The sequence below is a fragment of the Sus scrofa genome, chromosome 15 (assembly GCF_054392235.1).
Source record: "Sus scrofa isolate SSC_HxYL_T2T_F1_AM1 chromosome 15, Sscrofa_HxYL_maternal_Yorkshire_Landrace_v2.0, whole genome shotgun sequence".
NCBI lineage: Eukaryota > Metazoa > Chordata > Mammalia > Artiodactyla > Suidae > Sus > Sus scrofa.
The window spans coordinates 106,852,981-106,875,341 of NC_139397.1; the positions used below are offsets into that span (position 1 = coordinate 106,852,981).

The 22,361-nt window shown below is 34.1% G+C and overlaps 2 long non-coding RNA genes across 15 annotated transcripts in view; both read left to right on the forward strand.

Moving 5' to 3' along the window:
• The window catches only part of LOC106506297 (uncharacterized), a 476,882-nt gene extending 458,891 nt beyond the window's left edge, over window positions 1-17,991 (forward strand). For 12 of the 14 annotated variants that reach the window (XR_014829348.1, XR_014829359.1, XR_014829356.1 and 9 more), the window contains one exon: window positions 12,030-12,168. This is a non-coding gene — a long non-coding RNA (uncharacterized LOC106506297). Of the gene's footprint in view, window positions 1-12,029; window positions 12,367-17,857 lie in introns of those variants that run through there. The other 2 variants (XR_014829346.1, XR_014829350.1) reach the window with 2 other exon arrangements.
• LOC106507094 (uncharacterized) overlaps window positions 17,862-22,361 on the forward strand; it is a 398,065-nt gene continuing 393,565 nt past the window's right edge. Inside the window, exon 1 of the long non-coding RNA XR_014829345.1 lies at window positions 17,862-17,991. This is a non-coding gene — a long non-coding RNA (uncharacterized LOC106507094). The remainder of the gene's footprint in view (window positions 17,992-22,361) is intronic.

Below are 22,361 nucleotides of genomic sequence, written 5' to 3' on the forward strand. Positions count from 1 at the left end.
TAACTTCCTCAAACCTGCATTTCCAAGTTATATATAGAAACCTTAAAAAAAAAAAACAAAAAACAAAAAACAACTAAGTGGAAGTGATGCAGGGCAAAAGAATTTAAAGCGAACATTATTTAGGTTTTCTATCTTGAACCATCTTCCTATAGTACAACCAAAATAATAAATTTTAGATATTGTTAATTTTGTCTGTTGTGTATTTATTCAGCATTTCATTAATTTCTGCCTTTATTTTTTTCCACTTTTTAAAGTTTTATTGAAGTATAGTTGATTCACAATGTTGTGATAATTTCTGCTGCACAACAAAGTGATTCAGCTATACATGTACACATATCCATTCTTTCTCATATTCTTTTCCCATATAGGTTATCACAGAAGATTGAGTAGAGTTCCCTCTGCTATATAGCAGGTCTACATTGATCAATTTCATAAACAATAGTGTGCATATGCCAATCCCAACCCCTCTAGTTCATCTCTTCCACCCACCAAACTTACCCCTTTGGTAACCATAAGTTTGATATAGAAGTCTCTAAGTCTTTTCTCTTCTGCAAATAAGTTCATTTGTACCTTTTTTTTTTAAAAAGATTCCACATGTAAGTGACATGTGATGTTTTTTTCTAACTTCATTTATTATAATATCTAGGCCCATCTATGTTACTATAAATGGCATAATTTCATTATTTTTATGGGTAATGTTCCATTGTATATATGTACCACATCTTTATCCATCCATTCCTCTGTTGATATACATTTAGGTTGCCTCTGTGTCTTGTCTATTGCAAACAGTGCTGCAGTCAACATTGAGGTGTGTGTATGTTTTTTTTTTTTATTGTTATTTCCCCAATACAATTTTTTTTCTACCTTACAGCATAATGATCCAGTTACACATGCATGTATACGTTCTTTTTTCTCCTATTATCATACTCCGTCATAAGTGATTAGGCATAGTTCTCAGTGCTAAACAGCAGGATCTTATTGCTAATCCATTCCAAAAGCAATAGTTTGCATCCATTAACCCCAAGCTCCCAATCCATCCCACTCCGTCCCCCTCCCCCAGGCAACCACAAGTCTATTCTCCAAGCCCATGATTTCCTGTTCTGTGGAAAGGCTCATTTGTACTGTATATTAGATTCCAGATATAAGTGATATCATATATGTCTTTCTCTTTCTGACTTACCTCACTCAGTATGAGTCTCTAGTTCCATCCATGTTGCTGAAAATGGCATTTTTTTCCTTTTTATGGCTGAGTGGTATTCCATTGTGTATATATACCACATCTTCCTAATCCAATCATCTGTTAATGGACATTTGGCTTGTTTCCATGTCTTGGCTATTGTGAATAGTGCTGCAATGAACATGCTGGGTGCATGTGTTTTTTTCAAGGAAAGTTTTGTCCGGATATATGCCCAAGAGTGGGGTTGCTGGGTCATATGGTAGTTCTATGTATAGTTTTCTAAGGTACCTCCGTACTGTTTTCCATAGTGGTTGTACCAACTTACATTCCCAATAGTGCAGGAGGTTTCCCTTGTCTCCACACCCATCCAGCATTTGTTATTTGTGGATTTATTAATTATGGCCAATCTGACTGCTGTGAGGTAGTATCTCATGGTAGTTTTCATTTGTATTTCTCTAATAATCAGGGATGTTGAGCATTTTTTCATGTGCTTGTTGGCCATCTGTATATATTCCTTGGAGAATTGTCTATTCAGGTCTTTTGCCCATTTTTCCATTGGGTTGTTAGCTTTTTTGCTGTTGAGTCATATAAGTTGTTTGTATATTTTAGAGATTAAGCCCTTGCTGGTTGCATCCTTTGAGATGATTTTCTTCCATTCTGTAAGTTGTCTTTTTGTTTTCTTTTTGGTTTCCTTTGCTGTGCAAAAGCTTTTCAGTTTGATTAGGGCCCATTTGTTTATTTTTGAAATTATGGTTTTCTCTGGATATTTGCCCAGATGTGGGACTATTGGATCATACGGTAATTCTATTTTTAGTTTTCTGAGAAATTTCCATACTGTTTTCCATATGATTTAAATTTTACATTTACATTTACATTTTACAATTACAATTTACATTCCCACCAACAGTAAAAGAGGGCTCCCTTTCCTCCAAACCTTCCTCAGCATCTTTTTTTTTGGAGACTTTTTTTATGATAGCCATTCTGACTGATAAGAGGTGATACCTAATTGTAGTTCTGATTTGCATTTCTCTAATAATTAGTGATGTTGAGCATCTTTTATTTTTTTGGCCATCTATATGTCTTCTTTGGAGAAATGTTTATTTAGGTCTTCTGCCCATTTTTTGATTGGGTTGTTTGTTGTTTTTTTTTTCTTTTATATTGAGTTGCATAAGTTTTTAGTTTATTTTGCAGATTAATTCCCACTTGGTTCCTTTGTTTGCAAATATCTTCTTGCATTCTGTGGGCTGTCTTTTGCATTAATTGCCATTCAGGATTATACTTGTCCTTGAAGGGTAGGTAGATCTCCCTTTGGCCTGCAAATGTTATCATGAAGGAAATAGGCTGGGCCTCTCTCTCTTGAGGAAGCAAATGAAAGTCCAATCCACAATGCTCAGTTGGTACCCTGAAAAGGCAAAAAAAAATCTTGTATATTTTGGAGAATAAATCCTTCTTGGTCATTTCATGTGCAAATATTTTCTGTCATTCTATGGGCTGACTTTTCATTTTGTTTATGGTTTCCTTTGCTGTGCAAAAACATTTAAGTTTAATTAGGTCCATTTGTTTGTTTTTATTTTCATTACTCTAGGAGCTGGGTCAAAAAAGTTATTGCTGCTATTTATGTCAGAAGGTGTTCTACCCATGTCTTCCTCTCAGCTTTCCATAATATCTGGTCTTACATTTAGGTCTTTAATCCATTTTGAGTTTACTAAGTTTCTATATGTGTTAGAGAGTGTTCTAATTTTATTCTTTTACATGTAGCTTCCCAGTTTTCCTAGCACCACCTATCAGAGAGACCATCTTTTCTCCATTGTATGTTCTTGCCTCCTTTGTCATAGAGTAGTTGACCATACATGCATGGGTTTATTTATGTGGCTTTCTATCCCATTCCATTGATCTCTACGTCTGTTTTTTCACCAGTACCATAGTGTTTTGATGGCTGTAGCTTTGTAGTATGGTCTGAAGCCAGGGAGCCTAATTCCTCCAGCTCACATTTTATTTTCTCAGGATGCTTTGGCTATTTGGGGTATTATGTGTTTCCACACAAATTAAAAAACACTTATTTTTGTTCTAGTTCTGTGAAAAATGCCATTGGTGGTTTGATAAGGATTCCCTACTGAATCCGTAGATTGCCTTGAACCATACCATCATTTTTACAATGTTGTTTCTTCCAGTCCAAGAGCATGGTATATATTTCTATGTATTGGTGTCATCTTTGATTTCTTTCATCAATGTCTTACAGTTTTCAGAGTACATGTCTTTGTCTCTTTAGGTAGGTTTACTCCTAGGTATTTTATTCTTCTTGATGCAATGGTAAATGGGATTGTTTCCCTAATTTCTTTTTGATCTTTCATTGTTAGTATATAGAAAGGCAATCTATTTCTGTGTATTAATTTTGTATCCTGCAACTTTACTGAATTCATTGATGAGCTCTAGTAGTATTCTGATTGAAATTTTATTTTATATGTATAGTATCATGTCCTCTGCAAAGAGCAAGAGTTTTGCTTCTTTTCCAATTTGGATTTCTTTTATTTCTTTTTCTTCTCTGATTGTCGTGGCCATGACTTCCAAAACTGTTGAACAGTAGTTGTAAAAGTGGACATTCTTGTCTTTTTCTGATCTTAGCAGGAATTCTTTCAGCTTTTCACCATTGAGAATGATGTTAGCTGTGGGTTTGTCATATAAGGCTTTTATTATGTTAATGTATGTTCCCTCTATGACCACCTTCTGGAGGGTTTTTATCAGAACTGGGTGTTGGATTTTTGTCAAAAGCTTTTCTTGCATCTATTGAGATGATCATGTGGTTTTTATTCTTCAATTTGTTAATGTGGTGCATCACAGTGATTCATTTGTGGATACCAAAAAATCTTTGCATACCTGTGATAAATCCCACCTGATCATGGTGTACAATCCTTGCAATGTATTGTTGGATTCAGTTTGCTAGTATTTTGTTGAGGATTTTTGCATCTATATTCATCAGTGATACTGGCCTGCAATTTCATTTTTTTCTGGTTTTGGTATTGGGGTGAATGAGTTTGGGAGTGCAATTTTTGGAAGAGTTTCAGAAGGATTGGTATTAACTGTACTCTAAATATTTAACAGAATTTGCCTGTGAAGCTATCTGGTCCTGGACTTTTGTTTTTGGGAAGTTTTTAAATCACAGATTCAATTTCAGTACTTACGATTTTTCTGTTCAAATTTTTTTCCTGGTTCAATCTTGCAAGATTATACCTTTCTAAGAATTTGTTTATTTCTTCTAAACTGCCCATTTTATTTGCATATAGTTGCTTGTAGTGGTCTCTTATAATCCTTTTTATTTCCATGGTGTCAGTTGTAATTTCTTCTTTTTCATTTCTGAGAGAACCCTCTCTCTCTTTTTCTTGATGAGCCTGGCTAAAAGTTTATCCATTTTGCTTATCTTTTGAAAGAACCAGCTTTTAGTTTCATTGATCTTTTCTATTGTTTTCTTTGTCTCTATTTCTTTTATTTCTGTCCCAATCTTTATGATTTATTTTCTTCTACTAACTTTGGTTTTGTTTGTTCTTCTTTCTCTAGTTGTTTTGGATTTTATTTTTATTATTGCCTCCATTCAATTTCATAATGTTTAGTTTTCATTTTTCTCAGTTTTTGACACAGATAATTGGATCTGATTTTCAGTTCTATTTGTTCTCTTTCAGTAAAAGTTATGTTATTCCACTTAACCCTACATTAGTATTGATCCTTCTGTTTTAACGTGATTTAATTTTAACCACAATTCTTTTCAAAACACTTTCTATTTTCTGTTATGATTTCTTGGTTGACCCATGACTGTTTATTTCATAATGTATAACTTTATTTATTATGTTTTGTATATTTCCTAGTTACATTTTATTTGAGTCCAACTTAATATCATTTTGATCAGATAACACACTGTACAATTTATTCAACAGTGTTTGATCAATTCTGGTAAAAGGTTCTAGTGGTCTTAAAAATATGCATTTTGTAAGTTTCTTGGTATAATGTTCCATATATGTCAGTTAGGTCCATGTGATTATATTTGTTCCTCGAACCCTTCAAAGTCTTAATATTCTTTTGTCTCTTTGCCTCTCAATTCCAGAAATAAAAATTGTTATGTTTTCCATTATTATTGTGGGTTTGTATCTTTCTCTTTGTAAACTATGTCAGTTTGCATTATACAATGAAGACTATGTTACTAGGCACATAAAATTTTAAGACACTTTTGCCATTATCTCATTTCCTTCTTTATCACTATATTTTGTTGATGTCTATTTTTGTATGATACTTATGTGGCTATATCATCTTTTTTGGTTGATGTTTACATGCTTTTTACTTCCAATATTCCTGTATTTTGTATTTAAGGTGTGTCTATAGTAAGCAGCATATGACTGAATTCTCAAAATCTGACAATCTTTGTCTTTTATTTGAAATACTTTGTTCACATGTATTTACTGTACTTATAATTTTGTTGTTTGATACATCTTATTTGTATTCCATTTTACCCCCTTTATCTTTTTTGTATTCGTTAATCTTGGATTTCAATTATTTCTTCTACTATCTTGATTTTTTTAACTTTAATAATTTTTAATGATAATACTAGAGATTACACCATATCCCCTGATTTATGCCAATGAAATATATAAAATGATACTTTTACCACTTCCCAGACAGAGTAAAGATGTTGAAACATTTACTTCCATATGTCCTTTCACCATGTTAAAAGTTATTTATTTGTATTTTAAGAAGTAGATATAAACTACTTTCAGTTTTCTTTACCTGAATTTCTATATCTCAGAATTGTGACATAATGTTTTTGAGTTTTGTTCTTTATTTTTTCATTTTTTTTTTATTTGCAGCAAGAGCCAACAGGCATACTCTTTGATATCAAAAGTAGTATGGTGCCATAGCAGAAGTCTGAAGCCTGGAACATTGAGTTTGAGATTTAGCAACATACGAGAAGCTGAAAGGGCCCCCAGGAGACTTAGTGAATGCTGGAAGGTCCTCAAGGAATTTCTTCCTGGACTTGAATATAGTGTGGAAATTGTTATCACTGATAAGATATATGGGACAAAAATCTCCATACACTTTGTTCTATTGATGTGTACAAGGATTATATTACAATTTAATTTAACTAACTAATCCAGTTCAATTACATGAAACAACTCATTTTCAGTGTTAAATCAGAATGAACATTAGGCCTTGATCAGGATGTAGAAAATATAACTCTAAATTGTCCATTAGCCCTATTGTACTACTTCAATTTTATCAGTAATTTGTTCAGACTTGTAATTATTAACATTATATTTTATGCTAATTTCTGTTTTAGTTTTCTCTTAAATAGTTAAGGCCATATAATGTCATGCAATTTTGTCAACCAAAATAATGAAAGAGGTTACTGACATAAATGGCCTTTTAAAATTACTTTTATAGTATAGCAAAGGGAACTTTTTCCATTTTCTTTGGATAGACCATAATGTAAGATAATATAAGAAAAGCAATGTGCATACACACACACATACACACACACACACACACACACACAGAGTTGGGTCACTTTGCTGTACAGCAGAAATTGGCATAACAGTGTAAATCAACTATACTTTAACAAAAAATTCAACTAAAATCACACGTATATATATATATATTTCGTATATTAGACATGTGAATTCCTAGAAAATGGACTTGAAACTCAAATTAGCCAAACATTTTAAAACTGTTCACTCACAAGCATAATATGAACACATCACTTTTTTACTGACATTCATTTCTTTTTAAGAACTGAATGAATTAAAGTATATACATTAAAGATAATAAAAATACATTTACTACATTGACTCCTCATTGTACAGTGGTAAAGTAGTTTCCTGATAAGATAAAAGCAAACAAAATTATAAAAGCAAGATAATTATTTTAAAAGTATGAAGAAGAAAGTATTGCTTCAAATGATAGAGACTTGCAAAACTATAAGTGTAGGAGTCTATTAAAATTTTTAGAGGAAAGATAAATTGTTTAGGAAAGGAAGTATGCTTTAAAAAAAATAGTTATCTTTCACCATCTGAACAAGTTTTATGTTGTTTTCTGTTGAATAACTAGATGGTAAGGGAAATTTTTGACCTGTTCCCATTCCTTAAGTTTCTTTTGTTTAGTGACAGTGAAGCATAAATTTAATTAAACTAATCAAAATGCAGTTTGGGATGATAGATTTTGTTTACAGAAAAACTGGTGAAGCTGCACTGGTCAGAAAATGAATCATTGTCTAGAAAAAATTAGTCAATAGGACAAATTTCTCTGTCAATAATATGCAGAACATCTTTCAATAATTAAAGCTTATTACTTACATTTCAGCAGATTTTCCATTTCTGCCATCTGTTTGGAATAGACATAGTGGTGATGTCTAATCAGCTCATGCACAGCATTTTTCACATGTAGATTTCTCTGAGTCATAAAGTGTCTTTAGCTAATACTTAAATGGTTCACTGATGTAGTTCAGGCACTAGGCTATGGGAAAGTTCTCAAAACAGAATTTGGTGACTTGTGATAGTCCTAATTGTTGTTAGCCAAATATTCCATTTCCTACCACCTCCTGTCCTTTCAGGCCCATAGTAATATTGCACTCTGGCTTATGTATTTGGAAATAGTTTGGTGCCTTGTTTTGGCCAAAGAGTCATAAGCATTTAATTGCTAAAACTAGAACTTAGTATTTACTTGCAGCAGCAAGAACTGCTGAGACAGCAGGGACAGCAGAGCCTGTCCCTTTACTCCGATATAGAAGCCAACAACGTGCAAATGCAGCCACTCCATTGTCCTGAATCCCTGAGTGTGTGCAAAAAAGCAAGATCCACGATAGACATAGGACATAAACAAGAAGTAAATCTTCGTTGTTTTATGCCTCTCATCTACTAGGAGTGATTTGCTACTGCAATAATCCTCAGCTCTAGCCCACATTACCCACGATTTTCGAACTGGGCTTCTATCCCTAAGAGTACAATACTTCTTTTGCAAAGACACAGTAGCATATTCTTTTGATAGAGAGATATTGTGTGTCAAGGGCTCCAGTTTCAGGTGAATTTACTACCTGAAAGCACTTATATATCTTTACTCTAATTTAAATGCTGAAAGAGGAAACTGTTTACAAATTAAAAAAAAAAATCTGTGATGGATCCTTTAAAAAGTTAAGTGTATCTCAGTTTGCAAGCTATGCTATTTCAAAAACCAGATTTTAATAGACTGAAACAGACTGTGTAACATTATTTTATGTATATAATTCATGGCACTTTATGTGGGCAAAAAAATTCTACCCGTTTACTCTTTATTTGGGAAAAACAGTGTTAGGAAAAGGGCATAGATCATAAGTAGTACTAACACCTCTCTATGAAACTTTCATTTTTTACTGTTTTATGAGTTGTCAGAGAAATTTCACCCTGTGATTAATTTAAGAAATAATATAAGGAATTCCTAATCAGTGTACCACATGGTGTCCATGAGGATGCAGGTTCAATCCCTGGCCTTGCTCTCTGGGTTAAGGGTCTAGCATTGCTGTGAGCTGTGGCATAGGTGTCAGATGCTGCTGGAATCCAGTGTTGCTGTGGCTGTGGCTGGGCTGACAGCTGCAGCTCCAATTCCACCCACAGCCTGAGAACTTCGATATGCGTTGGAGCGGCCATAAAAAGAAAAAAGAAAAAAAAAAAGAAATAATACAAACTATTCTGAATAATATAGTTATCTGTTATTGTTCAAGTCATGTTGGTATATGGGTACCTGGAAGCATTTAAAAAGTGAAAGCATTATAAATATTTTGTACTCACTGTTGACTCTTGCTATTGGTTTCCTTTAGTTTTATCCTCTGGCTCAGAAATTTCTATCCAAAATGTTAGGAAATAAAATTATTATTTGCATCATTAGTCAAAGATACATATCAACACTTAAGATTAAAATAGCCATTCTTTTGCTCCAGAAATGATTCTGCACTTGAGATTTTAAGTAAAATTTCATTCATTTAAAATACATAGAATATTATAATTCCACTCAGAGTATGGCATAATTTCATCATGTGTTATGGTATTATGTGAAGTTTACAAATTTCCAAATAGGAATAATTAATTCCCTTTAATGTGACTCAATTCTCAATTTATCTGAGCCTCCCTCCCCGCCAATATGTCTAAGATATACAGTAAAATAAATGTAATGTATAATGTTTCATTAAAGAGGAATATTCTAATGGAAATAATATTTTTGTCATAGAATTTTTTAAATTTAGATTTCAGAAGCTATTATAAATATTGAGATTTCTTAACAGAATGTCTGTCAATACTGATGAAGTGATTTGTGCAGGTTTAGAATCACAAATAAAGGAACAAGAAATTCATAATGCTCCTTGATTTAATTTAATTGCTTTACATAATTTGGGTTGAATTTTTAAAGAGAAATTTGTTGATACTTAAGACAAAAAAGTTCAATGACATTTATTTTAGTATCTTTTCTCAGATATATTTTTGTTGTGATTTTAATATATTTATTTTCAGTTAGCCATTTGTTTTCCAATTATAACAGATTTTTATTTCTATAAATACTACCTTCATTAAACAGTTTGCATCCTCCAGGACACAGATGAGACAGACCCTATCTTCTCCTCAAGAAAGAATCAATTTAAAAGTATGTGCAAAGACATACAACTTTAAGTAAAAGACAAATTATAATACACAAAATTACAAAACAATTATAGAAAATAAAAATTCTATCTGTAAATCTCCCAAAGTAGCAAAAGATGAAATGATGTTTCAGTTGAAGTGAAAATATTCTCAGGAAAATCACAATTCTAATCTTGCTGGATACAAGATTTTATTTTTCAGGGTGTGGGAGAGGACAAATACAGCCAGTGATTCTGCACTTGAGACTTTAAGTGGGGTTAGGGTTAGGGATCTATGTGCACTTACTATATGCCAGAGTCTTAAAGGATTTGCATTTATATATAGTGTAGTCATCATAACAACCATGTGGCACAAGTATCGTTGTATCTATTTTTCACTAATAAGGGAATAGATACAGAGAGGTTAAAGAATTTGGCAATAATCATAAGACAAATAAGTGGGCAAGCTAAATTCAAACCCTTAGACCTAGCTCCAAAGCTTTTATTTTTAATTAAATTTTATTGGAGTATAGTTGACTTAAAATGTTTTGTTAGTTTCACGTACGCAGAAAAGTGAATCAGTTATACATATAACCATTTCTTTTCAGATTATTTTCCCATATAGGTTATTAAATAATACCGAGCTATGATATCAACTTATACAAATGGGATTCATATACCTATATTTTAGGGAATCCAGGTTACTTTCATGATGGCTTTCTTAATCTTGTCACAAAGTGTCAACAGAATTTTTCAAACAACAAATTATGTCTGCCCTTTGTCTATCAGGAATTGTAATCTTGAAAAACACACACTTTTGTAATATGTATTCTGCTTTTATAGAGGTTAAATTGTTGGGGAAATGCATATGAGAATTCATGAAGTAGATGGTAGTCCTTAACAATCTTTCAAAATGCCTTCTTAATTAATTTTGATGGAACCAAATATTTAAATTTTCATAGAACTAATTCCTCCTTATTATTTCAAGTCTTTGCCCATTGTTCACTGTCAATGGTACTTTCTGGAACACTCTAATTTAAAGTTTCAGCTCTCTCCACTCACCCACAGTATTCCTGATTCACTATACTCTGCTCTACTTTTCTTCTTGTCCATAGTTTTATCGTTTTTTAACATGCAATAGATATTATTAGTTATATTTACTATTAGCATCTGCCTTCACTGATCACTGCCCCTTTAGAATACAAAATACCTATGGGAAAGGTATTTGTTTTGTTCACTGATGTATATCTAGCACATAAAACATACCAGGAATTAAACATATACATATATTTTTAATGTCAGAAAAAAATCGGTCATTATTAGACAATAAATTCATATTGTATGATCAGTGTCCCTATAAAAGATGGACAGTTTTAACTTTTCTTCACTGTTTTTAAATCTGAGATTTATTTGGACAATTTTCTCCTGTAGAAAAGGCATATAACTTTATGTATTTAATGTTATAGTAAAACACCTAAAATAAATACAGTAATCATTACCTGTTGAATAATTTTTTCAGCTTACAATCTGATTAGGGAAAAAGCCACACATTAAGCCAAACAATGAAAAAATTAGCCAACTGGCAAATGTGTTTAATATCTCTGAACCTCTGAATATAATTTGCCTATGTATAAAATGGAGATGGAAATAGTATACATCTTAGAGAGTCATTTTGAAGAGCATATGAGATAATACATCAAGGATTTAAAAAAATAATGTTAACTATTATGTTGTTACACAAGAATATAAATGGGGAGTTCCCGTCGTGGCGCAGTGGTTAACGAATTCGACTAGGAACCATGAGGTTGCAGGTTCGATCCCTGCCCTTGCTCAGTGGATTAACGATCCGGCGTTGCCGTGAGCTGTGGTGTAGGTTGCAGACGCGGCTCGGATCCCGCGTTGCTGTGGCTCTGGCGTAGGCCGGTGGCTACAGCTCTGATTCAACCCCTAGCCTGGGAACCTCCATATGCCGCGGGAGCGGCCCAAGAAATAGCAACAATAACAACAACAACAACAACAAAAAAAGACAAAAAAAAAGAATATAAATGAACAGTCCTTTAAGACTCTAACACATAGTAAGTGCTTTACAAGTGCTGGCTGTATTTGCCCTCATCTGGATATGAGGATTTTATCAATAATAAAGATTCCCTCGACTAATACATGGAGATACAAAACTTAGAGACGATTAAGAGTTGCCCTAGAGTTGAGTTCTTTCTCTGTCTTATACCTTAGGAATAATAACAATAACAATAATTAACACTGACCTAAAACGTGGAACACGCAGAGCCAAGATATGACGTCAGAGGTGTAGCCCGTACAGATGACGTCAGGCGTGAGACTCTGGCAAATGACGTCGGACGTGAAGACCTGACCGACGACGTCGGATGTGAGGCTCTGAGGACGTCAGACGTGAAAACCTGTCTGACAAGACGGGCGCCTGTCCTGGAGGTGACTCCGGGAGCATAAGTCTGAGGGATACGATCTGGCTGCCCAGCGCAGATGCGCCATCAGATACGCTGTGAGCATCATGATCTGAGGCACTTACACCTTGGACGCTGTCTGGAGTAAGGTGAGGTTATGTTTACAGGTTGCAGAAGCCACTGAAAGTTGTCTGAGCCACCGAGTTGCAGGGAAAGCTTTGCGAAAGGAAGCAAAAAACTGACTTCGTTGCGATATGCTGCCTATGAATGCGGCTCAGAAGAGAGGGCAGCTGTGAAAGCTACTGGCCATTTCCGATCTTTGAGATCTGAAGAGGGTTAAAGTATAAGGCTCAGAGAGGAATGAAGGGAAGCGGGTAGGGAAAGAAGACTTACTTTAAACAAAAGAAGGATAAAGAGCACACAGCAGCTGTGCTGTGCTGGAGCCATTTAATTGATGCACAGTGGAGGAGGAACAGTTTTGAGGGTAAACAGTTTGGACTTGGACATGTTATATTTCAGAAGTAAGGAGTGATATTAAAATAATTAACATTTGATATTCTCATAGGAACCTGTTAATGAGAAGGCAATTTTCTAAACAGAAAAGATATGAGTCAATATATGCAACTGACATGCACCAGTGCAGAAGTTGCCTGCGGAAATCATGGTATTATATTGAGTAGATACTATATTGTATGAGTGGGAATCTCAGGAAAGAGATCTGGACAGCAACCAAAAAAAAGTGGGGGGTCATTGGCAAGAAACCATTGCTTTGGCATCTTGGAGGTTCCGGTGACTTCGAAAAGAGTAATTTCGATAGTGAACTGGGGTTTAGTCATTTGGCTGAAGAAAGTAAAGGAGGGATACAGGAGATAAGAATGCAGAGGCAGTCAATTTAGACAGTTTGCTCAAAAAGATGAAAGAAGTGGTGTGGTAGGTGAAGAGAAAGGAGGGATCAAAAAAGAGTTATCATTTGTTAAGACGGCAGGTACTAAGGCATATTATTACCCTGATAGTACTGATCCAGTGCAGTGGGAGAAGCTGATGAGGTGATTGAGCAGAGAGTTACTGAGGAAATGCTTTTGAGTATACAGGAAGAGGTAAGATGCTGGGTACAAGTGAGGGATTGGATTCTGATTGGGGAAGGGACACATCAAACATTGTACAAAGAGAGAAGGCCGAGGGAATTGGTGCAGAAGTAGGTATGTTGAAGATTTGGTGGTAAGAAACTGAGAAAACTTATCTAATTGTTTCTGTTTTCTCCATGAAATCTGAGTTCAGGTTAGGAGCTGAGCATGGGAGAAAAGAGGAGACATGAGAAGCATGGAAGTGAAGCAGAAGTGTGAAAGCTTTATTTTTGACACTGGAAATGAAGTTTAATAGGGAAGTGTAGCAGTGCATTTTGAGACTGAATACTTGAATTTGCAATGAGACCAGTCAGCAAGTGTGTGCTTTTCCTGAAGCCACACTTGGCTCTAGAGACAGGTGCAGGTTAAGTGGAGAGCTGGGTTTAAATTGAGTTGGCTCTGCTCAGTGAATGCAGTGGAATGAGAGGAGGCCAGGGAGTTAATGTTATTTGGAGAGCACGGAATCTTACTTGAACTAGAGGGAGTGAGAGCACAGGGAGATGATGACAATGAGAGTATTGTAAATCTGATGTTTTCACAGGGACAACAAATCCAGGAAATTCTGAACAAAGTGACTACATCAGGTGAAGTAAATGGTCAGAAAGACATTTCCAACAAAATGTCGGAGGTGGAATATTTATTAAAGATGGCAAGGTCACAGTAGATGGGGGTGAAGATGAAGGTCCCTGGAGGGGATGATGTCATGGAATGAAGACTAAGGAATAGAAAGGACCATCCATGTTTCATTTGTAATATATTCTAAAACAGGCAAAACTCAAGTGTGCTGGTAGTATTTAAGATAGTGATTATCTGGAGGACAAAGGAAGGACAGTGAAGAGCACGTGAAAAGGCTTCTGGGGGCTGTTGATGGTCTGTGTCTTGATCCAGGTGCTGATTGCACAGGTGTATTCACTTTGTGAAAACTCATCAAGCTGTTACCTTATGAGTTGTGCCCTTTCCTCTGTATTTGTTACAGTTCAATACAGAATTAAAAAAATATAAAGGAGTTCCCATTGTGACTCAGGTTAAGAATCTGACATAGTGTCCGTGAGGATGTGGGTTTGATCCCTGGCCCCACTCAGTGGGTTAACGATCCAGCATTGCCAGATAAGGTTATAAATCAAATTGCATCAGAGACAGATCACCTTCAATAGAAATTACTGTTTTCTTTCCTTGAATTTTTGGGTAAAGTGCTAGTGTAAAATTTGACAGAATTTAATAAAAAAATTAAACTAGCTCCAAATTTTAAGACAAATAAGTGGAAATAATAAAGAAGAACTTAAAAAAATCTTTGGAGGGAACAGTTTTTAAAATATTGTACTATGTATAAGTTATATTGTCTCATCTACTTTCCTGTATAACAGTAATATGTTTAAACAATAAAGTTCTTAAGAAAAAGATGGAGAAACTGAAAAGGATTTAGTGAAAAATTATAGAGAATTATCTTAGGACTTGAAATAAGAACCTATGAATAAAAATTACCTGTTTTGGTTATACAACATAGGATTTGGGGATGTAAATTCTGAATAATATTTCAACATGATAGAAAGGTGATTTTATATTATATCATGATAGAAACATGATAGAATGGTGATTATTTCATTTTCTATTGGAACTTTAGTCCTGACACAGCAGAATTTTAATGAAAAATAATGTTGGCATTGTATATGTAAGGATATAAGATCTAGAACTTATATACTGGAAGAATCAACTAAGAGGAATGACATGAATTCTCGGCCAGTGTAAAGGTGATTCCCTATGATGTAGTCCTGCTGTAATCTTGGGATGTTAGCACATGCCATAATCAATAGTTAAAAAGATTCCATGTGGCCAGTAGTTCTAGATCTTACCCCAGATCCATAACTGAATAAAGATGAAATAAACATTATTTCAGGTCATATCTATATTATACCTTTCTTGCCACCTCTGCAAGAGATGAATGTGGAAAACATATGCAACATCTCTGAGAAGATATGTTACTCCCAGAATGTTCCCAGATACCTAGTGGAACCATATTATGTGTGTGTACACACATAAACTCACAGACAATATTATTTGGAGATTATCTTTAGTTTTCATTTACCTACTTCTTTCTCTTTTGATCAAATATTCATTACATTTTCATTTATTATGTTTATTCCTTCTTAGTAAATGAGCACATCACTGCACTGGACCTGAATAAAATACCAATAAGGAAAAATAAAAATCAAAATATAATAGTAGATATAAACTTTATAAACATTGAAAAATTCAAAATAAGGAAGCCTATGTACTGTAAGTAAAAAAGGAAGCCTTAGTGAGGCATTTGTTTCTTGAATGAGATATTAAAGGAAATAGAAACAAAATTTGGAAGAGAAGAATTTCCAGACAGAGAAGAGTGTGTTTTATATTCAGTAACTCGCATGCAGGAATAATCAAAATTTTGATATTAAGTGATAAGGAAGTTGGTTGTCAGGTGCAGATGATGTAAATGGTAAATGGCTATCAAGTTGGAGGTACATATTTTATGTTGTAATAAGAGAAACATCCTCTTTTTTTTTCTTCAGTATCTTTTAAATGGCCAAGTATGGATGATTTTGATAATGTTGGTGGTAACAATGAAATAATATATTAATGAAATTGGCAATTTATGTTTGGGATTGAGAAACAATACATATTGCTGGAAATCTAAATCATTAATAGTTTGACAGTTTAGTAATACTGAGTGAATGCTACACTGTTGCAAGTTCTAATAATCTACTCCACAATATCATCTCTTCACATTTAAAACCACTTTTTTCACAGCTGCTAAATATGCCTTGATAGTTCTGATACTATTTAAATTGTATTTTAATAGTAGACTGTCTTTTTTATTTGTAAATACTAATTCTAAGTAAATTACCACCGCATGACAAAGTAAAATATATAATTTCTCATGAATAGGACATCAGAAAAATACCTTATGTATAACTAAAAATAGGAAATAACAATCTATGGAGACCCTTTCAGGTAAATGAATTTAGTGAATTACTAGTAAAGTATTCCAGATTCTGAAAAATATTCAAAATCACATAAATATAAACATGGCTGAAATCACTTAATATATTTATTCCAAAAACTGAAAATATAGTTGTATATTATCAAGTCTGGTTCTCTTATATGATTTCTTATATCAGTAGAACTCATTTCTTTATTGATCTTCAGCCAATGGGTAATGTACTTCTGATTTTTCTGCCGCCAACAGCAATGTGTGGTTACAACCAGTAAGATTTAGGCCTTTGGCTATTTTCCTGGTGGTGATCCTCAGGTAACCTCAATAAATTACCTATTCTGTGTTCCTTTTATTTATTCAGTGAACATTTAATAGCATCACTTTGGTTGACAGACACTATTCTAAGAACAAGGGTTTCACAATGGACAAGTCCTTACATGTCAGTATAGAGAGACAGAAAAAGAGCAAGTGAATGATTAGATGAGATAACTTCACTTTGTGGTGGCTACTGTTAGGACAGTTACCTCTACCTTTGATAAGACTCTGGGGTTATTGAATGGTCTGTTGAGGTGCTATAATAAATAAGATTGTGCTTTTCTGGGTGGTAAAGATTTAGTTTAAAATCTGAGTATTACATGAACCCCTGTGTTCACTGCAGCACTGTTCACAGTAGCCAAGTCATGGAAACAACCTAAATGTCCATCGACAGATGAATGGATTAAGAGATATGGTACATGTACATAATAGAATACTATTCAGCCATTAAAAAGGACAAAATAATGCATTTGCAATAACATGGATGGAACTAGAGATTCTCATACTAAGTAAAGTAAGCCAGAAAGAGAAAGACACATACCATATGATACCACTTGTATGTAGAATCTAATATATGGCACAGATGAACCTATCCACAGAAAAGAAATAAATTCATAGACATGGCGAACAGACTTGTGGTTGCTGAGGGGAAGGGGGAGGGAGTGGGATGGACCAGGAGTATTGGCTTAGTAGATGCAAACTATTGCATTTGAAGTAGATAAGCAATGAGGTCTTGCTATATATCACAGGGAACTATATCCAATCACTCATGATGGAACATGATGGAAGATAATAATGAGAAAAAGAATGTATATATATGTATAACTGGATCACTTTGCTGTACAGCAGGAATTGGCAAAATATTGTTAATCGACTGTAAGAAAAATTAAAAAAAAATAAAAACCTGGGTATTGGAAAGGGATCAGTAAAGTGAAGACCAGGAGAGTAGTAGCATTCCAGAAGGAGAGACAACAGAAAAAAGGCCCAAAACAGGAATGAACTTTGTGGATATATTTAAAACAAAAGGCTTTGAGACTGGCCTATGGGAAAATCTTTAGAGCAATATATGTATTATATGTAGGGAGAGTGATTCCCTGCTGGAGCGTATTGTTCCTTGAAACTATAGTGAACTTGCAGGGTTGATGATAGACAAGCAGTCATTAAATCATTTCTTTATCTTTCTCCTCTGAAGTATTTTACTTACATTCTCTCTACTTATATTCTCTTTAGTTGCTGTCATCTCCATCCTCAAGTGGAAGATCAAGGAGACTTACGAGGTACAGTGGAACATCAGAGACCTCTTGGTAAACCCACCAGACATGCAGTGCCCTCTGTGAAAAACAGCAAGGTACTTAATGGAACAGGTTAGTCAAATTATGTCTGGTTTCAAAATTCACCTGAGAGAGGTGCCAGTTTATTATTTCTTTGTTCATTCTTATGATATATTAAAGGAAGTATAAAGACTTTTTTTCTGGTCACCTGAGATCTCATGGTCATGTAACTGAGTTTAGGCTTCCAGCAAAATGTTGACAAGGACAGAAGGATGAAGTGCATTTAAAATTGTTACACGTGAAAAAGTAAAACTTCCTAGAGTCATTAAGAGGTTAGATTGGGAAAGAGTGTTGAGTTATTTGCATAATGAAATATTAAGAGTTTATTTTTAGATTCAAATAAATTATGCTATTTTGACCCTAATTAACAGGATTAATCAGGAATGGAATTCATTTCTTGCGCATATCACACTTTACTGACAGTAAGTGGCTAGTGGACATCAGTTACTGCCAATCATATTTTTTTGGCCTTCAACAGTTCTTTAACTTTTTTTTCCTGTGGTGAATGCCATAGATTGGAATTGTGCTACTAAACATGGGTAAATCTGCAGTTGCAGTGGGATTAGAAGGTCAAGAGTGACCAAGTGATTGGTGCTTCTGTGAGGTTTATTTCTTAAATTTTTTGATCAATTTATTAAGTGATGATTACATGCATCACTCAAGCCACACAATACAGAGACTGACTTATAAACTAAAGACTGGTAATTCAGTAGTGGTGAGAAAAATGCAATTCTAGGGGTGAAAGTCTTTGTCCCCTCTATTTAAGAGTATTTTTGACAGTGTCAATGTTCAATGTTTGAGGAATAAGGACTCAAAGCAAAGAGTTTTGAAATTGTTTAAATTATTTCTTTCAAATGTGACAGCATTCAGAGAATTATTTATTTTCTTCTATAATATCCATCTTTGTAGTTACAAGGACACATGTATGAATTAGTGCCCATCATACTCAGGCTGTCCTGGACTATAACTGTTATTAAGACTTAAAGTCCATAAACTACTTAAATTTTTCATACTTATATTTTGTCATGCAATTAAGCATATATTAGTAATAATCTTACATATATAAAAATATAAATATTTATAGTATCTGCCTCTCAATCAGGTTCTACTGGTAGAAAAATTAGTGGAGAAATGCTGATGATGTCAATGTCATAATTTAAAAGTTTCTTTCTTTTTTTTTTTTTTTTTTTTTTGTCTTTTGTCTTTTTTTGGGGGCCGCACTTGTGGCACGTGGAGGTTTCCAGGCTAGGGGTCCAATCAGAGCTGTAGCCGCCAGCCTATGCCAGAGCCACAGCAACGCCTGATCTGAGCCGTGTCTGTGACCTACACCACAGCTCAGATCAAGCAATGCCAGATCCTTAACCCACTGAGTGAGGCCAGAGATCGAACTCGCAACCTCATGGCTCCTAGTCAGATTCATTTCCATTGCGCCATGACGAGAACTCCAACCAAAAGTTACTTTAACATATTTATGAGAGTGTGTAGAGATACAAATACATGTCTAACATGTGGAATTATGAATCTAGGAAACAATATATGATATAAATATTATTTTCAAATATATTTGAAATATTCTTATATTTATCATGTAGAATTCAGTAAAATGAATCTCAGTAAGTTAAAAAATTTTAATAGTACATCTTTTAACAAAAGACAACAAAAACAAATGAGCAAAATATACATAATTTATTTTCCATAGGAAATGAAAGAATGCCCTTCTACATACATTTTCAGTTCAAGAGGAAAAATAGAAATAATAAACTATTTGATATTGAATTGCAGTATATTAAATAACAAAATGTATATAATGGCCCAATACAGTTTTTAGAGAACAATACATATTATTAAATTCAAAAAACTTGAAATTAATAACCAAAATTTAAAAACAAACTCAAGGAGTTCTCATCTTGGTGCAGCAGAAGTGAATCTGAGTAGGAAATATGAGGTTGCAAGTTCAATCCCTGGCCTCGCTCAGTGTGGTTAAGGATCCGACATTGCTGTGAGCTGTGGTGTAGGTCACAGACATGGCGTGGATCTGGCGTTGCTGTGGCTCTGGCGTAGGCCGGCAGCAACAGCTTTGATTACACCCCTAGCCTGGGAAACTCCACATGCTGCAGGTGCAGACCTAAAAAGACAAAAAGACAAAATAAATAAATAAAAATAAATAAATAAAAACAAACTCAAAAAGATTAGAAGATAATAAAAAGATAAAGATAAGTGATAAAAATTAGAGTTGGTTAATAAAACCAAATGGTTGATAATGTTTAATAAACTGTTGTAGACATACACAAATTTGTGTGATATATATTTTAGAAACTTAGCATTCCCTAATATCAAAACACATTCTCTGATAAACATAAGATAAATTTAGACTAATTTCCTTTCTGAATATAAAAACAAAAATCATATTTGATTTACTATCTCTCCCTATATATCGTATCCTCATTCTCCTTGGGCCACTGGGTTAGCCAGAACATGTTCCTCTCACAGCAGGAGTGGACCAAGTACATGAGGACAAGTAAAAACAATACATCTTAACATTTAGGCTCCAGAAAGGTACATAGTGGTTTCCACCCACCTGCTCTAGATCAAAACTAGTCGCATGGCCAGCCCAAAGTCAAGAGGTATGGATGTACATTTTTCCTATAATAGGGCAATGGAAAGACTGTGGATGTATGGAAGATTGAAAGTCATGCCAGTTAATTCCATTAGCCACAGAGACTCATCATTAGAAAGTCATCTACGTTAATAGTTGAAAATAGAAAAAGCATGTAACCCACTAAATAAATATCCAAAAAGCATTTGGTAACATTTAACATACAGTTATAATATATTAATAACATATTAAGAATAGAACCGGAGCGTCTTAACTTCATACAGGTGCCTACCAGAAACCTACCACAAATATCCTACTTAAAGTTGAAATATTAGAAACTTTCCTATTAAAATAAAGAAAAAGGCAAGAATATCTGCTGAAACAACTTTTCAATGTTTTATTAGAGTTTAGCTAATATCATAAAATAGAAAAAGCAAATAAAAGTTTGAGTGCCAAAAATGGATAGACAAACACATAACCTTGTGTATTTTTATAAGTCAGTGGGAAAAACACAGGTTATCGAACAAATGATGTAGAACAATGCTTCACCTCAGGTCAAGTCCTTCCTGGGGTGGCCGAGATTCAGTGACTGATTGATGCTGTCATCAGACAGCTCTGACAGGCCATTTCAGCTTCAGATCTCCTCAGTGGACTCAAAGGAGACTTTAGGACCTGCATTGCGGCTCTGCTTCTCCCTCTGGACAATTCTGTTTCCTCCCTTTCCACTGTACAAGTACAAGTGTTAATCCCCGATAAACATTCTGTACACAAACCTTTGCCTAAGAGTATGTTTTCTGGAAAACACAGTTTACGTCATGCTATGAACTAGACTTATACCATACCAAGGATATTTTCTTACCTGGAGGGCAAGACAAATAAGGTGCAAAAGGTTTAAATAATTGGGAATGGCTTGGCCATTTAACCCCATTTTTCATAAACCAAATAACAAGACTCTGACACCTGATTGAAAAGACCTGGTTCTCAATTTTTTGTTCTTCTAAAAGTCCACTCCATTAGTAATTGCATCATAAAAATGTCCTTGATGGACAGAGCTTCTAATAGAAAACTATAGTAGGCATTTGTATTTTTACTTATATTAGAATTTTAGTTGGAGTAATTTGCATTAAACAATAATCTGAATGTTTTTCTTACCAAAGCACCTTAGAAAATGGAGTATTAAAACTTCATGGAATAACTGTACTATAGATATTATTATTTTTGTTTCCTTTTTCTTTTAGGAGAGAAAGGATTCTATTTTTTGGTATGGTCTCGAATTAAAATTTGCCTTCAGTGATCTAACTTGTACTTTTTTCTACATACTCGTTCATTTTAATAACAAGGGGTATAGGTCAAAAAAGAGTGTGCTTTTTAAATTAGCCTATGTAACTGAGTATACTGACTACTCTCAGGTTAGATATTTTAACAGATTTTTTTCAAGTCTCATTAACCCTAGGAGTAAAACGTCAATATAACCTACTATCTCCTAGAATAGATCTCGTGGTCACTAAAATATTTAATCCTCTGATAGATATTCCATTTATCAGTAACTATATGATTAAGTTATGGTAGGGAATAAAACAGCAACAACATTAAAAACCCTTACAACAGTGCTCTGTAAAAGTTAGTAAAATTTTGTAAAGTCATAAGGGAAAAGGAATTGTCTCTCTTAAAGAATGTATAAATGTCTCCATTTCAGTTGTCAGCAAACTTTACCAACTCCCCTCAAAAAACAAGGATTAAGACACAGTAAAGGTAGAAGAATAAATGAGATTCAAAGAAATTTAATGACAAAAACAAATTTTATTCA